Source organism: Chinchilla lanigera, unplaced genomic scaffold, assembly GCF_000276665.1.
Source record: "Chinchilla lanigera isolate Chin_1 unplaced genomic scaffold, ChiLan1.0 scaffold00015, whole genome shotgun sequence".
NCBI classification, from domain to species: Eukaryota; Metazoa; Chordata; class Mammalia; order Rodentia; family Chinchillidae; genus Chinchilla; species Chinchilla lanigera.
In genome coordinates, this window is record NW_004955416.1 from 21,262,283 (window position 1) to 21,276,984 (window position 14,702).

Here is a 14,702-nt window from a genome sequence, read left to right on the forward strand (position 1 = left end):
GGGGAAGCGAGCGGCCGGGGCGGCCAGCCCCAGCGGACCAACGGTCCGGCTCCCCGCAGGGCTCGGCGGAGGGGCGCCCCTTCCACCTGGGGGTCCGGGAGAGTCAAGGGAAGTTGCTCCGGCTTCTAGAGGAGCCCGTTTCCATCCGAGAGGGGCGCCCTGCCGCAAAGCACCTTTGTTCGATCGAGACTGTACTTTTGTTTAAGAATCTTTTGGAGAAAAAAAGAGTCGAATACGTACGTATTACTCGCGTAACGCACGAATACATTCTCGTGTCTGATTGTACACAACTTCTCAGCGTCTAGGTCGGAAGAAACCGTCCCTCCCCGCCTTCCTGCAGCGGGTCCCCAGAGGTATCCCCGGTCTATGCTTCGCCGCCGCGCTCTGCCCTGCACACGCGCGCGCTGGGAACGGCGTCTCACGCGCTTTCCCAATGAATGTTTCGGCGTGCAGCGCGGGCACACGCTGGCGACAGCGCGGCCACCTCGGCCGCGGTAAATCCCCGGGGACTGCTGGAACCCGGGGAGCGACCCCCGCTGCGGAACAGCAGCGTCACCCGGCTGGGGCATGAAGTCAGTCTGGACGCACAGCTCACGCCCAAATTAGCACTGCGCAGCCAGAGCCGACAGCCCCAACGCACTTTAGATGGGGTTATGACCTTCCCGGTCTTCCCCGAACAAGCTGGCTGGAATTCTGATTTGATGAGCAATCTTCTGGATTTGCAAAATGAAAAGGTATCATCCGCATTAAAACACGATCGTTATTTATGCCTGTGGCCTTGAGGGATGTGGTTTGTTAACTCAATATTCTGTGTTTTATTGGCCAAGCGAATTTGGATAACCTATAGCTGAGATATAAATAAAATCCATGTGATTTAGCAGAAAGGGATTGGGTTTTGCAAGGCTGGATTCTAAAATTAGCTCTGACCTCGAACAAGTCTTCTGGCTCTGTTGGGCCTCAGTTTCCTTGTCTACAAATAGAGGAGTTGTACAAAAAATTGTGTGTGTGTGTGTGTGTGTGTGTGTGTGTGTGTGTGTGCGCGCGCGCGCGCGCGCGCACCAGCCCTAACGTTTGGCGAATAACCAGTCTCTCTTCATCTTCAGACTTCAGCCTCCCTTAGCGGAAGCCTCTCTTCAGGGTGGAATCCTGAGCCTCAAGCCCCGCCTGCCTGGTAGTGACCTCAGTCTGTCGCTCTGCACTGGGTCACCCTTCCCTACAGCCTGGGCTCCCGTATCATTGCCTCCCCAGCTCAGGGCGGTGTCTGGCCCGCTCCAAGGATCTCTGAAAGACTGTCACTCCACGGGCTTTCTTACAGCTCTGCCTAATTGCCTGGCGTTTCTAAAAGATCTATAAGTAGAAACATCTCTTTTTCAAGTGGAGCCTTTGGAAAGTGCTTTGCAGGGTTTTTGGCACCTTGGGGACAAACAGTCCACTTTCTAGATGAGGACAATTTTCAGTGCAGTCGTGGGGCGGTGGAGACAGCCAGCGGCTATCGCCCTGATGAGGGTAGACGCCCATGGAGAAGACAACGAATATTAAAGCTACTCATTAAGTACTTGATTAAGTTGGAACTATGCACAGGCAGCTGGAATACACGCACGAACACTCAGGTTTAAATGAGGCCATGGGGTGTGTTTGGGGTGCAAATTAACAAGTGTGTATGCCTTCAACCAACAATCTAGCAACATTCCTAATACAAAACTCCGGGGAATCCTTGTCTTTCTTCACTGCAAAAAGCCTGAATTCCTTCACAGTCTGAGCAGGAAACAGACTAGCCTGGGTTCAGTGAGGCCACTGCAAAACAAGGGTGAGACTAGTGACTGTATTAGTTTCTCTCTTGTCCGATGTGAAGAGTTGCCCAGGGAGAACTTAAAAACTGGCCCCGTGTGTATAGGGGCAGACAAGCACAGCCAGGGCTTCCACCTCTTCTTGGGCCCCCTAACCCTCCCTCCCCTTTTGAGGGGGGCTGTGTGCTCACTGTGCAGGTCCTGCTCCCCCTGGGTACCACTCCTAGGGCAAAGCTGAAGGCTGCAGAGAAGGGAGCTGTGTTAGTGCCTCTCACAGAGCTCGGCGCCCGTGCAGAGGGCCTGGCGTGCTACTGCGGCGCCTGTCTGTTGCAGATGACTCGTGGCACCTGCTGGGCTAAAGTGCATCTGTAGAAAATGGGGTTCCAGGTGAAATGGATTAAAGATTTCCTCCCAGCTGACAAGACGGTGGGGGAATGAACTGGCACTGGGCACTGTCCCTTCACCCTGGGGTCCTTGTGCAAGATGTCTGAGAAGCTCAAGTTCACAGCAGAAGGGCGGCTTCGAGGGGCAGCAGCGGGGAGTTGGCTGGCGCCATGGAAGAAGGAGGGACCGACCCTCACTCTTGACTCTAGAGGGGAGAAGGGCGACTTCCCCATGTGGCCCTGGGAGGGAGGAGGCCATTGGCCTCTGTGCCCGGGGGTGAGAGGTGGCTTCGCCGCTGTACCATCCACCCCCTGCCTGTTTTATTCTGGTTAAACACAGCCTGTGTTCTAATGCTCCTTTAAGCAAGTTGGTCCCTTGGGCTTTCCTTCCAGCTAGGCTGCTGATGGGGGGCGGGTGTAGACATTCTGGACCTGACCCTGAGGAGGAGAGGGAGCGCATCACCAGAGGACTGAGGACTGGGGCCAGCTGACTGCTCCTTGGAAGGATTAGGAACATGTTTACGGAGGGGCAGTCCCTGGAGGTGGTCTCAGGGGCTCTGCAGTGGGTGTGGTTGGAGAGTGCAGGTGAGAGGACGGCAGCCAGAGCATCCGGCAGGAAGGGCTTGCACGGGAGCATGGGACTTGCACAAGGAAGGGATCCAGTTGGAATTTGTGCACGGAATTGGTGGAGAAGGGACGGGAGGGTATGGTCATTCTGATCCTGTGGTTTTTGTCTAATGGGGTCTTAAGGCATCATTGTCTTTTTTTTTTTTTCTTTCTTTTTGAGACAGGGTCTCGCTATGCAGTTCAGGCTGGCCTTGAGCTCACTTTGTAGCCCAGGCTGGCCTCGAACTCACAACAATCCTCCTGCCTCAGCCTCCTGAGTGCTGGGATTATAGGTGTGCACCACCACACCCAGCCTCATTGTCAACAGTGGCCAAAAAATCAATGTGGAGATTCCTCAATAAACCAAAGCTAGAAATTCCATTCAACCCAGCTAGGCCTTTCCCAAAAGTTAAAGACATCATGTCATGCAATTCTCATGCCTACTCATGTTTGTAGCAGCACAACTCATAAAAGGTAAATGTTGGAAGCAGCCTATATATCCATCTACAGATGATTGGGTAAAGAAAATGTAGTATTTATACATAATGGAGTACTACTCTGCCATTGACAAGGATAAACTTGAGTCAGTTGTAGGAAAATGGATGCACCTTGAGGCCATTACGTTAAGTGAAATAAATCAGATACACAAGCTTGAATATGAGAAACCCAAGCTATAGATACAGAACAAGGAAAAGACAGATAATAGGAAACAGGGAGGTAGATCTTTTGCAAGAGGGAGGTGGGGGAGCAGGGAGGGAATGAAAAATAATCGAGGTGTGTTATGTAAGTGGACCAGCTCTCCCCAAGGACGGTAACAATGATGGACTGCAGCCCTGTACCGATACAAATACAGACAATAACGCAGAGTGGCCATAGCCAGGACAGCCGCCTCGGCAGAGCCCTGAGTGGGACAGTCAGGCCCACGCGTGCTGCTCAGGTGAGGCCCACTGAGGAGGTGACCCCCAAAATGCTTGAAGTGAAGAAATTTGTTACTTACAGCTCCCAGGGGCGTCAGGAGGAGGCTGAGGGCAGCGGGGTGCTCCTCCGGTGGGTGGGAACACAAGAGAGGATGTGGGGGGTGATGACGATTGGGCTGTTACCCCCTAGGCTTTTTGGGGTGCTGCGTTGGTTAAAGAAGGCAGGGTGGAGTGGGCTCTGACACTGACCCCCAGGTCTCACTGCATCTAGCCGCTGCGGGTTTGGGGTTAGAGAATGAGGAATACACGGACCACAGGGCAAAAACCACACGACGAGGGAAATTTAACCTCCGAGCCAAAGGTGGCAAAGAAACTTGGCTTTCAAACCATTTATGTCGGGTCTGAAAACAGATGTTGAAGCAGCAGATATATTAAACAAATTTCAGACACAGGGCCGTACTGTGGAGTACTTTGGCTGCAGAATGAACCAAAGGGAGCCAGCCGCTGGAGGTTACTGGGCAGAGGAGTAATGTGGGCGGGGTTCCACTTCAGCCAGTGAGTGGAAGATGCTTTGAGAGTCAGGAGGCAGAAGACCAGCTGGAAGTCTGTTAATCTTGACACAGTGCTGTCGAGAGTGTGACCAGGATGCTAAGAGTACACTGGAAAGTAGAGGGCTGGTGAGGAATTCATATGCTCTGCAGAAGCGCAGGCGTGGTGACACACACCTGTAATCCCAGCGCTCTGGAGGCTGAGGCAGGAGGATCTTGAGTTCGAGGTCATCCTGAGCTACATAGTGAGTTGCAGGACAGCCTGCACTACGTAGCAAGACCTTGCCTCTAAAAAACTTAAAACAAATGCTTTGCAGAAGTGGGAAAATCTGAACACTCACCAGGAGTATCAAAGATTCTCTTAAGAACTGAGATGATATCCCCGGTGATAATGTTCACTTCAGAGGCTGGAAAATCAGGAGGGGGAGCTGGGTGGAGGAGGGGTAGGTGATGTTCAAATCATCCGCGGCTTGGACCAAGCACCATGGCCTCAGCATGGGAAGGAACCCCAAGCCATGGTGTGAAAATCACTTGATTTTCCATATGTGGTAGTGTCTATGTGTGTTTAAGTTAAAAACCTGAGGCCTGTGCCCGTGATAATAACTGATTTGTTAGGCTTCTTTGCAGTCTCTTTTCCCATAGCCCCCCACTTTCCATCGCATGGTAAGGACAACAATCAATGCAGGAAGCAGATTTTAGTCCTCTGGTGTCTGTTTATCAAGGCAACTGCCGGCTGTGGGACTAGAAAGAAAAAACCACATTTCTTCATCGTTATCTCTTGGATTTAGGTGACAGAATAGGGTGACTGGAGCATGACTTCCCTTGGGGCTTCCACTGTGTGATTTGCTGGGTGGTGGAGACGCAAGGATAGCTGCAGGGTTTGGGCAGCCACAGCTGCAGAACAGCTGGGATGTGGTCAGCAAGCACGTCCTGCCGTCCCGCAGTGGCACCCACAGAAGCCTGTCTTTGACAACTTAGAGACCTTGGGGCCAGCTGGCAGGCCACATTCCCTTCATGGTGACCTGGGGGAGGGTGAGACTTGCCCACTTCCTCGTCTGGAGGCAGGCTCTGTTTGGATTTTGTTTTGCAATTTTTACTGAGCTCCTTCCTTGCCAGGACATTCAACATATGTTAGAGCTGCTGCCTCAGTCCTCGATGCCCAGATAGGAGGTGGGAGCAGGAATCGCCTTCTCTAGGAAACTGGGTCCGAATAGAAAGTGAGTGGATAAGCAAGTGGGAGAGTCAGGATCGGAATCTGTGTCCATCTGAGCCCAAAGTCCAGAGCATTTTCCTTAAGCTTGTGGTACCTTTTCTTTATCTTCTATTTCTCCACCTTTCCTGTTAGGAAACTCCTATATCCTGCCCTTGGGGGAACACCATGTACCCCACTTTCTGCAGCACTGCCAAAGCTAGTGGAGTATGAGTGCAGTGCTGTGACCTCCATTCAAATGTAGCCAGGGTTCAAGGACAAGATGGACTTGGTGCTTTGTTTTTCTGAGGAGATCTGGGGGAAACCACAGGGAAATTCAGGGGGTTGTCGGATTCCTATAAGTACTGGGATGAAGCCACTCGGAAGTGACTGTCACACCTGCTTCTGGGGATCTTAAGTTGGTTGCCAAAATTTGGGCTCTTTTGAAGGCTTTTTGGAAGGCATTGCTGATTCTTTCTTCATCAGCTGGTATAAATACATTCTCATACCTTGTGCATAGAGTTCCTGCCAATTTTGGTTTCCAATCAAGACTGCTTTTCAAGGTTCTCATACCAGGCATTGAACCTAGTCCACAGATTAGACAAAATCAACCATGGACAAGAGCGGAGAGACTCAGCAGGCTACTCATTGCCTGGAGGTACTGCTGGAGTGGTTCAATTATTTATTTCTTAACGGAAGACATCACTGATATTTAAAAACAGATAGTGTCAAGATGGTATATCAGTTAGGATATGGCTGAATTGCTATAACAAAGAAACTCAACACTAATATAACTCTTAAGAGTGAAGCTTATATATCTCCTACTTAACAGTTCAGGTAAGCCTTTGAGGTTGGTGGGAAACTTAGCTCCATGTAGTTATTCAGAGATTTAGATTCCTTATAAATCATTGTTCCCCCCATCTTATTGTGATAGACTGAATTGGAGCTGGTTCCTACCAAGCCTGGGTTGGAGGCTGTAGGAAGAGGAAAGCGTGTGGAGCAGGACTTCTGCTTCTGTTATATCCTCCTCTCATACTGTACTTGAGATAAGTCATATGCTCACATCTAGCTGCAAGGGAGGCTAGGAAATCAATGCAGTTGGGCAGCCGTGATTCTTTGACTATGGAGCAAGGGAGCTTAGACTTTGGATAGCTAGAGCTGGATGTACCTTGCTGGTCTAGCATGTCATAGGGGAGGAGATGTTGGCTCTGGGCTGGAAGGACCTGGGTTTGAATCTTGGTTCTTCCAGTCAGAACTGGGCAAGCTGCCTCATCTCTCTGATCTTTGCTTGCTTCAAATGCTATGGCTACCTTAAATCACTATTGGGAGCTTGATAGTATCATCCAGGGCTGTAAGAAAGTTAGCTTGAGGCAAGGGGGACTGGGCCTGAGGAACAAGTCATCACCTAGGACCCAAAGGCAGGACTCAGAGATGGCTCATCATGGGCAAGGACCAAAAGGGGAGCTGGAAGGATTTGAGGGCAACAGGAGGCAAGAGAGGGGAAACCAAGGAGTCATCAGTCCACTAGCAAACACTACGGGTCCCAGACGTACGATCAATCCCGACAGCATCTGTTTCTTTCTGTCTCTACCTCTCACCCTTGTCCAAGTCACCTTTGAGCCTCGCCTGGGCCACAGCAGCCTCCCAGTTCTACCATCTCCATTCCCGTGGTCTCAAACCCATTCTTTCTCACAGCAGCCAGAAGCTTACAAACATTAACACCTGGTCTCCTGTGAAGCCTGCACTGCCCTTGCACAGCATGCAGAATAAAACTCCAGTGCAGCATCATTTTACTCAGCCTCATCAAATGTAGCCCTGCTCTAAGACCTCTGTCATTTGGTTCCCCTGTCTTTGCTTTAGTCGTGTGGCCCAGCTGGATCCAAACGTGTCATCTAAAGCTTACTCCTGCCTCTGGGCCTTTGCACTGTCACCTTGTGTGGAGGACTCAGGACCTCCTCCTCATAGTCATTCACACCTCAGTATAAAATCCCAGCATGACCTCTTTTTATGATGTTACCCTGCTTTAATTCTCTGCACAATATCTATCACTTCAGAAATTTCTCACTAGCTGACTTGTTTATTGTTATGCAATTTTCAGACATTGTCAGCCCTCAAAATAAAATCTTGCTAAAAGCAGGGAACTGTCTATCTTGATCTTGGATGCATCCTCTTTGCTTAGGAATAATTTCCAAGTGTACTGCCTCTAACCCTTTAAAAAGTTAACCAAATATTTTCAACCTCTTTCCACTTTAACAAACACACAATTAACATATCTCTACACTTCTCCATTACTTACAGTTACTGTAACTAACTCAGACAGGTTGCTAGTGTTGGATAGTTACTGAATATTTTAATATTGGGACATCTTTTCACACTCTTCATTCTGCCTAAAATACATTTGCACATGTGAAATAACTGAGTCAAAAGTTACTCATATGTTTTGGAACTTAATATGTGAGGCAAAACTGGCTTCCAGGGCAGTTGCAGTTGTTTTTGCTCTTCTCTATGGAATATGAGAAGCCAGGTTCCCCTGGCTCTGGGAAAAGGATGATTATAACTTTTTATTCTGCCAGTTTGATGTACTAAAAATGCCACTGTATTGTATCAGTTTATTTAAGACATTCCCAGGGGTGTTGAACATCTTTCTTCTGTTTATAGTATTTACTTTTATCTTTTTCAGGTTGTTGGTCTACAAACATGGCCCTTTTTTGAAACGAGCACTTGGTTTTTCTTAGCATGGGTTTCCTCGTTTGTCTGCGGGGGGCCACAGTCAAGCGCGGGGGCGTTTGCACCCTCAGCTCCCGAGAGGCACCCTCCTACCTGTGATTAGAACAGAAGTTGGATGGTGCCCGTGCCTGGGAACAGACGTGTGAAGAAGTCGCTGTGACTGAGAGCCCAGGGATTACATACCCCAGGTCAGGGGCACATTCCCCCAAGGGCCTCCGGACGCGGACAGATTGCTTCTGAGTGCAACAGGGAATTCTCCACTTGGCCCACGGCTGAGGCAGTGGGCGGCTGTCAGGGTGAGTACCCATTTCTCCACGCTGCAGACGTGTTCAGCTGCCCCCAGCTAACCGACCGGATGGGCATCCATGACCACTGTGGCATGAGAGGCCCCCCGGTCATCAGGGAGCCTCTGCATTGGTTGAGCCTTGGAAGACGTGCAGATGTTCTTCCATCCCCTGCGGGAGCCTCGTCACGCTTTGGGCCAAGCCTCTGCCACCCCAAGGTGGGATCATGAGTTCCAGGCTGACCCTGAGCATGGGAACCCGCACCGAGGTCCACGGTGGTTGTCGAGGAGTACCTCCATTTTTGTTCTTAGCCTTCTATTTTTCTGCTCTTCTTTTCCATGGAAGGGAGGGCGTGAGTTCCAGAGGAGTTGTTTCATTCTCCTGGCCATATACTGGAGATATTCACAGCAGGAAACTGCAGTCTGAGACTCACCGATGGTTTCTGAGAGAAGACGTGGATACCAGCTCAGAGCCATAACCATTGCAGTGGGGGAATGATGCCAAGACCTTGCCCGGAAGCCAACAGTGGGCACCTACGTGCGTTACATTATTCTTTCTTAAAGCAAGCAATGGAGATCAGGTTATCTGCAGGAAAATGGACAGAACTGGAGACCGTCAGGTTAGCAAAGGAAGCCAGACTTTGTCAAATGTCACGTTTTCTGTCAAAGGGGGATTCTATTTGTTGTTGTTTTGTTTTTGTTTTTTTTGGTTTTTCTCCGGTACCGGGAACTGAACTCACGACCTTGCGCTTGCCAGGCAGGCGCTTTTGCCCTGAGCTAAATCCCCAGCCCCTGTCAAAGGGGGATTCTAAAAAAAAAAAATCAGAGAAATAGAAAAAAGGAAAGTGATCAGAGGAAAGCAGAGGGCAGATAATTAGAGAAGGGACCAGGGGAGGGGAGAGGGAGGGGGAAGAGGAGTAACGGGGGTGAAAATAAACAAAACATGTTACATGCGTGTGTGGATGTGCTAAAATAAAACCCGCTGTTCTGTATGACTACCATACACTGATACAATATGGAGAAAATTAAAAATGAGTAATATTGGGAAAAAACGAAAAAGAAACAAGGTGAAAGGAGAAAGTTATTTTTAAAATAGCCTTTCTTAGAAAAGTAAAAATCTGACAAATGTGTAGTTCTCACTCCAGTTTTTTTTCCTTTTCCCTGTGAGATCCCCAGTCATTGACCCCTTTGCCCAGCAAGCTTTCCACGTCACGTGGCTGTGATGGTTTGGCATCAGGGGAAGGTGCTTTTGCAGAGCTCCAGAAGAACGACCCCCAGCTTGCTGTGAGCCAGCTCTGTCTTTGGCCTCTTCTGGCGTCGAGACGCTGCGGAGCAGGTGGGTCCTGACTGGCACCACCGTGGGCGGCAGGCACCGCACAAAGGCTGAGATGACTCCGGAGGGAAAGCGAGGGGAGCGCCGCCTCAAGTACTGGTTCTCCTCCTCTCCCCACCTGATGTTGGCTTCCTAGGATCGGATCCATTGTAGGAATCGCAGGTCCCCAGAGAAATGATTCCTTTAGGGGCCAGTTTATTCAGCGGAAGTTAACTTGCTTGTTTTTAAATAATCAGAGTCCGGATATTGGATTCTTAATTTTGGAAAACTCAAAAATAAAGCAAAAAGATAAATAGAAGTTTCAAAAAAAAACTTCATTATTTTGCTTCTTGTGGAAAGAAATGCATGATGTGGAGCTTTTGGAGCTCAGAACTGGAAAACAGAGAGAATCAACGCAACGGATTCGGAGCTGTGCAGGCTGAGGGTCCCCACATCGCTTCTCCTTGTCATCGTTCTGGATAGTTCATGGGCCAGGCAGCTTTCCAGGTATTCTTCGGGAGGAAGAGGCCGGTCTCATATTCCTGGGAGAAAAATCTTCCTGATTTTCAGCAAGATCTTGCATTTCACCTATGGCTTCTGAGTCTTGCACAGGGTCAGTGATTGCAGTTCAGGCAGTAGAACAGGCCAGGCTGGCTTTTGCTGGCTCCTCCCGCATTCCCCTCCCTCCAAGGATAACTTCAATTTCATTGGAGTTATATTTAAACAGCAGCCTATGAAACAACAGAAACAAGGTGGGAACCCCGTCCGTCCTATTTTGAGGCCATCTTGCCTGTTTGCCTGCGACAAGACCCTCTAGCCCTCACATATAGGGGTCTCTGGGTGACTGGCTGCCCAGGGACTGGGAGTATGGGTACAAATGGTGCACGCTTGGAGGTCGGACAGACTTGGGAAAGGTAATTTAAAAATCTTAAAGGCTGAGGGAAAGGAAGAAAGGGACAAGAGGGAAAAAAGGGAATAGAAGGGGAAAAAATGCAAACAAAGCTTCTGTAAATAAGGAGGGGAAGAGAGATTGAAGGGAGGGGATGAGGAATGGGAGAAAAAGAAGAAACAAGATACATCATGTACAGGTACAAATTCCCTACGATGACTGTTAGCATAATGTGTACCTAAATGTACCAGTAAAATAAATTTGCTGTAAGAAAACTTGAAGGCCGCAGACAAAGCCCACATCTGCGTGACAGGGTGGAGAGCCGGGGTTCACTCCAGGAGGACTAGGACCGGTGAGGGGACCTCTGGGCAGCAGCCTCAGAGCAAAGTAGGGGGACTGTGGGTTTCTGCCAGTGTAGGGGCAGAGGAGGGGGAGCCTCGCTGCCGCCTGTCCCGTGTAGGGAGGTATCTGTGGGGAGCTCCGGGGAGCGGGGCAGGAAGGCTGGATGCCTCCAAGGCAGAGCAGGCGGTGGTCTTCTGCCACTTAATATCCAGAGGACCCTAAAGCCTCACTGCAGAGCCACCAGAAGCCCTGGCCCTGGGAATCTTAGCAAGCAGCTGCAAGCCTCTGCCTCTTCTAAAGGAGTAAACACTGCTCATGCAGCCTTCACACCAGTTTTAGTACTTTTATTATCTGACTGTGAAATAGTCATAAAGGAACAGTACTAAAATTATGGTGAAGAAAAAGGATTTGTGAAACCATAACTGAATCTACTTACACCTGAGAAATAGAGCTTAGGTGTGTGCTAAGCGTCCTACGCTATAGAAAATGTTGGGAGGCTGAGTCAGGAGGATGGCAAGTTTGAGCCAGCCTGGGTAACGTATGTGTGTGTGAATTTAGCGGCTGTCCAAACCCCAGGGATCGGAGGGCTACAGGTGGGAACCAAGCAGCTGGGTGTTCACAAAATCAGATCCCTCCTTCCACCTTCAGTGGTAGAAATGAGCTTCCAAATCTTTGTCTTCAGCCCAGACACCATGTAGGTTTTGAACACTGATATCCAGGTGCCTCTGAGCTTCATGATGTTCCACAGGCAAATTTAACATATTTAAAGAACTCTTCTCCAACTGAGTTAAAAACCTGACCTTTACCCTGGGTTCTTCCCTCTTCCTTACAGTCACCATACCTCCCCACTTCCGGAAGCATTTCTGGAATCCCCGCCCTCAGCCCTCTGCCACGGCCTAGCTTTGCTCCCCAGAGACCGTCATCAGGGACTTGGAAGGCTCCTCCACGGGGTGAGCTTTTGCAAGTTCTCATTGTCTACATCACTCCAGTGCTTTACCCATCTCAACACCGACTGTCACTAGGGAAGCGCGGACAGGAGGCCACCACACACCATCAGAAGGGCTAAGATAACATGGCGACAGTACCAAAAGCTGGCAAGGATGGGGAAACACCGGATCACTCGTACACTGGGAATGCAAAATGGCACAGGCTGTCTGGAAAATGGTCTGACAGTGTCTTTAAAAAACTGAAACTTCAACGGCCATCAAACCTTACGATTGTACTTACCCTGGTGATTTCCTGGGGTGGGGGTCTGTTTACATGAAAACCTGTACACAGATGGTCCCCGCAGCCTTATTCTTGACAGGCTGTCCTTTGCGAGCTCACGTGTCTTTCCACAGGTGAATGGTTAAGCGAACTGTGGTACCTTGGGACCCTGCCGTCCTGCTCTGTCCAAAATGAATTACTGATGTGTGTCATACACAAAACGGATGAATGGCCAGGAAGTGAAGCCAGGCATGAGAGAAGTAAGCCCACAAGCATGTAAATGTGTGATTGTGTTTACACAGCAATGCGAAAATGACAGAATTTTGTGAATGGAGGACTGCCAAATGGTTTTCAGGCATTTGGGGTGGAGGGCAGGGATGGAAGTTCGTGTGCTTTTTTTTTTTGAGCCAGGATCTTGCTCTGTAGTTCAGGGTGGCCTTGAACTCACTATGTAGGCCAGGCTGTTCTCCAGCACACGATCCTCCTGCCTTAGCCTTCCGGGTGCTGGGATTACAGGTGTGCACCACCACACCCAGCCTGGGTGTGCTTATGAATGACAGCAGAAGAGATCTTTGTGTGAGATGGATAGGGAATAAAGTTGCATCGACCTAACGGACCCCAACAAGCACAAATAAAACCTGGGAATCCGAGCAAGATGAGAAAGATTGTATATGCATCAGTATATTGGCTTTGTTACCGTTCTACACTTTTGCAAAATATTACCATTCAGGGAAACTAAGTGTACAAGAGGTTTCTTTACTATTTCTCACGACTGTATGTGAATCTACAGTGATGTCAATTTGTCATTTCTAAAAAAAATTAAAATTATTCTTATTAACAAAATTTTTATTGTAGTGAAATACACAGTGTGAAGTTTGCCACCGTCACCGTCTGAAGGCCTGAATTCTGTGGGATTAATTACATTCTCATTGTTGAGCAATCGTCACCCGCTCCCGTCTCCAGGACTTTTGCTTTTTCCCCAACTGGAACTTTGCACCCTCTAAATACTAACTTCCCCTTTTCCTGCCCCGTTAGTTTTTATTTATCTGAGAAGAACCTACAAAATCAGAACTCCTCCTTAGGTCTCCACCCCTGAGGACAAGCTGTCTCAGTGCCCGTGAGCCGCCCTGCCTCAGGCATTGCCACCCTGCTGGCCCCCCCCCCCAATCTCGCTTTACTTCGCAATCCGAACACTCCCATTTCTCTACCCAACCCACCTGGTTGCGGGGCCCAGGAAGGGGTCTTAGTAGTGTGTGCACATGGCCGCACATTTTGTAAATTTGCAGAAGCGAGACATGTGGACTGCAGTTTGGAATTTTCTCTTTAGGTCTTCCTGGCATCTCCACTGCATTCGAAGTCACTCACTATTTCGACACTTCGCCTCTGTCGCATGGTTTCTTTTTAGGTTTGCTGAGCCTGGAGTTTTCTTTCATGAGACTCTCGTGAGGATGTCTGCTTGCTATGGGGCTGTTCAAGCCTCACAAAATGGGACCATGGGTCAAGACCTATGAAAGATATTTTCAAAGGCTTGGAAGACAGAAGCCTGTAAGTTGATAAAGCTTGAATATGCATTCTTCTTGGAATTGGGAAATAGGTTGTGGAATATTTCAATAACAGAAGGGAAAAATTACAGACTCTGATTTGGATGTAGATGAAAGCAAACTTAATTTGCTATCATCAAATTAATTTATTAAAAAACAGAGTGCTGGGCAGGGTGGAACGTGCCTGTAGCCCCCGTTATTGGGCTTAGAAGGCAGGAGGTTTGGTTGAGCTCAGGAATTTGAGGGCAGCCTGGGCAACAGAGTGAGACCATCTCTTAAGAAAATCAAGGGAGGAAGGGAAAGGAAGAAAGAAAGAAAGGGAAAGAGAGAAAGAAAGGAAGGAAGGAAGAAGGAAAGAAAGAAAGAAAGCAAGCAAGCTGAATACATGCAGGTAAACTTGATGGATTGTGAACAAAATATGCTCAAAATGAACACTGAAATCAATAGAAAACATTCTGGCCTAAAAAACTGTAAAAAATTTAAAAGATAGGTTTAAAGAAAATATTCATTGAGAGAAAGATATTCTACTACTTCTAATAAAGGGAATGATAAGTCCTTGGGTACGCTGATAACCCAGTTAATTATGAGGACTGCATCATATGAACACAATCAAAAATAGTCAAATTTCTTGCTGATTTCCCCCAAATTAGTGATATCTACGAGATAAACTTTTAATATTCACAATAACAAGAAATCAGCCACAACTGGACAAGGGGTTTCACAAATTCAAAGAATTCAGAGACTTCCAATTAGTCATTAGTCAACCCTGAATTCTGAAAAATCGTAGCTCCTCTAAAACCTGGGAGGTTTTCTGTTGTACCATCACCACCACCCCCACCCCCAACACATGACCAAGTCAGAAATCAGCTGGAACATGGAATGATTTTCTTCTAGATTGTTATGGATAAAAATAAAATTTCTGTCTGCCTTGCCCTTAGAATGAATTGTGTTTTCTGTGTAGATCAAATATCA

At 48.5% G+C, this 14,702-nt stretch overlaps 1 long non-coding RNA gene across 2 annotated transcripts in view; it reads left to right on the plus strand.

Annotated features, from left to right (window-relative positions):
* The first annotated feature begins 8,116 nt into the window (after positions 1–8,116).
* The window catches only part of LOC102020113, an 11,355-nt gene continuing 4,769 nt past the window's right edge, over positions 8,117–14,702 (plus strand). Inside the window, exons 1-5 of one of the 2 annotated variants that reach the window (XR_260407.2) lie at positions 8,117–8,453; positions 8,787–9,060; positions 9,609–9,776; positions 12,324–12,449; positions 13,595–13,734. This is a non-coding gene — a long non-coding RNA (uncharacterized LOC102020113). Of the gene's footprint in view, positions 8,454–8,786; positions 9,061–9,608; positions 9,777–10,286; positions 10,667–11,815; positions 12,450–13,594; positions 13,735–14,702 lie in introns of those variants that run through there. The other variant, XR_001233350.1, reaches the window with a different exon arrangement.